The 2,695-nt window shown below is 49.1% G+C and overlaps 1 non-coding gene across 1 annotated transcript; it reads right to left on the bottom strand.

The window, feature by feature from the left end:
- Nucleotides 1-1,784: 1,784 nt before the first annotated feature.
- Nucleotides 1,785-1,939, bottom strand: LOC143364959 (5.8S ribosomal RNA). The gene has a single exon (XR_013084392.1). It is a non-coding gene; the product is annotated as a 5.8S ribosomal RNA (ribosomal RNA).
- Between the last annotated feature and the right edge of the window lie 756 nt (nt 1,940-2,695).

The raw sequence follows: 2,695 nt of genomic DNA, 5'->3' as shown, positions 1-2,695 counted from the left end.
GTTTCTCAGGTTTACCCCTGAACGGTTTCACGTACTCTTGAACTCTCTCTTCAAAGTTCTTTTCAACTTTCCCTCACGGTACTTGTTCGCTATCGGTCTCGTGGTCATATTTAGCCTTAGATGGAGTTTACCACCCACTTAGGGCTGCACTCTCAAGCAACCCGACTCTAAGGAGAGGTCCTCCCGAAACGCGTACCGGTCGCTACGGGCCTGGCACCCTCTACGGGTAAATGGCCCCATTCAAGATGGACTTGGACGCGGTTCGACGTCACGGGATAAATGGACCCTCCTAAACACTACATTTCCCAACGGCGGAACCGCGGGATTCAGTGCTGGGCTCATTCCTGTTCGCTCGCCGCTACTAAGGAAATCCTTGTTAGTTTCTTTTCCTCCGCTTAGTAATATGCTTAAATTCAGCGGGTAATCTCGCCTACTCTGAGGTCGTCAAACGTGAAAAAAAAATGTTTCGTATATTTCACCGAAAGCATTAAAAGTACGCGAGAACGTACAGAGGAGCACAAAAAAAAAAAAAAAAAAAACAAAACCATATATCTTATGCGCCACACCAAAGTGTCTTTTCTCTATATAATGTATATATAGAGATTTCTTCATTTTGTTCGTCGATCGGAAACTCTCGCTAGACGATCGGCCGGTTAACTTTAACGTCCGTCGAAAAGAACTTCCGGGGACTGGACGACCGACAGATCGCGCGGTCTCGCGATCGACAATGAAGAAAAAAAGACATGGGGCGACCGACAAAGGTTTGTTTTCACCTTCACCTTCTCGTGCTCTGCGTGACAACACGTTGTGGTGACAACGATGTTCGAAAGCCACTCCATAGAGGAGTATATATATTTTCAACACCCGGTGGGGTTTCTCTACTACACTAGACACACGGGGGTACAGAAACGCTGCACGACGCGATATCATCGATCAAACCAAAGAGACACGAGATCTCGGTCGTCATTCAATTCAACGAACGTGGCGATGGAATCCGCAACGGATTAGCGAGGACACGCGACGACGGGGAAATTATTCGACCCGATACAAGTACGCGTGCGCATCCCGCACAATGCCAAATGTTGCTATGTCCATCAGTCATCAAAGCGTTCGTAGAACGAGAGACCACTGTCTCGCGAACTCTAAGAATATGTTTGTCGAAGTCGCTGGCAACGACGACCCTCCGCCGCAATTATGTGTAGAGAGACACATCCACGCACAGACGTATTTTATTTTATATATCATCTCCCTGGGGCTTACGTTGCACGCCACAGTTGCGCACACAGATTTTACACGGGTGTCCGGTATCTCTTTCTTTATTTGTGTCCATTCACTGTAGTCTCTTGAGACTCTTATACCTTTCGTATACGCATCATTTCAGACGACGTCGGGAGCGCGTAAAATGTTCGAGAGTGAAACGCTTCTTCCGCAATGCGAATCGTTCCAGAGAGAGAGGAGAGAGAGATTTCGATCGTCGGAGCGGTGTTCACGGGCGGTCGTATTGAAAATACGACTCACGACGCCGCAAAACACTCACGCAAGTCCGAATGTGATACCCATTCCTATTTCCTTCTTCTCACGAAGACCGTTAGACGCAATGTAAAATTTGCAATTTTCACAGAACCGCGTCAAACGCCGACGAAACGTCCATCGTTCGCTCGTACGTAGCATCTTTGCAACCCGACTCAGAAACGCTCTTTGCGCCCTCCACAAAATTCGACATGGAGAGGTAAGCGACGGCGGGGACTTACAAGAGCAACGCAAGCAGTATTTGGTTACGTAAACGACCCTCAGCCAGGCGTGGTCCAGGAATTGTATCCGTGGACCGCAATGTGCGTTCGAAATGTCGATGTTCATGTGTCCTGCAGTTCACACGTTGACGCGCAATTAGCTGCGTTCTTCATCGACCCACGAGCCAAGTGATCCACCGTTCAGGGTAATCGTATAATTTGATTTATAATCAATATATAATTATGTCTCTTGTTCTGCGGTTCATAAGAACGCCGATACCTGAAAGCTCCAACCAGCGCGCGAAGGAGATTCAGGCGTCGTTTTTAAGGACGACACACGATCGTCCGTAGAAACGGAAACCGTCGCGAGTACGCGATTGCAATGCGCACACGTATCCGACGGCCGGGCGGAAAATACATTGAAAAACCTTTAAAGTGGAAAACACAGGAGGAGAATTCAGAAAACGACGGGGATCATAGACAACCCGATACTGGATCCCGACACTTCTCCTCCTCCTCTCTCTTATTGGAGAATGAACTCGATAACTAACGGACTTCACAGCCGGCTCTGGCCGTGCGCGATCGTTCGTCCCAAGCTCTTGTGCACTGTATTATCGCCACACAGAGAGTAGAGTGTCAGAATCGCACACAGCTTTACGCGAGCTACGCAGCCGGTCCTCTCGAAACACATTTCCAATTGTGCACGGAGAACGATTATTCGATACTAGCGGACTTCACAGCCGGCTCTGGCCGTGCGCGATCGTTCGTCCCAAGCTCTTGTGCACTGTATTATCGCCACACAGAGAGTAGAGTGTCAGAATCGCACACAGCTTTACGCGAGCTACGCAGCCGGTCCTCTCGAAACACATTTCCAATTGTGCACGGAGAAAGATTATTCGATACTAGCGGACTTCACAGCCGGCTCTGGCCGTGCGCGATCGTTCGTCCCAAGCTCTTGTGCACTG

Source organism: Halictus rubicundus, unplaced genomic scaffold, assembly GCF_050948215.1.
Source record: "Halictus rubicundus isolate RS-2024b unplaced genomic scaffold, iyHalRubi1_principal scaffold1183, whole genome shotgun sequence".
Classification (NCBI taxonomy): domain Eukaryota; kingdom Metazoa; phylum Arthropoda; class Insecta; order Hymenoptera; family Halictidae; genus Halictus; species Halictus rubicundus.
This window is presented reverse-complemented; position numbering and strand designations above follow the sequence as displayed.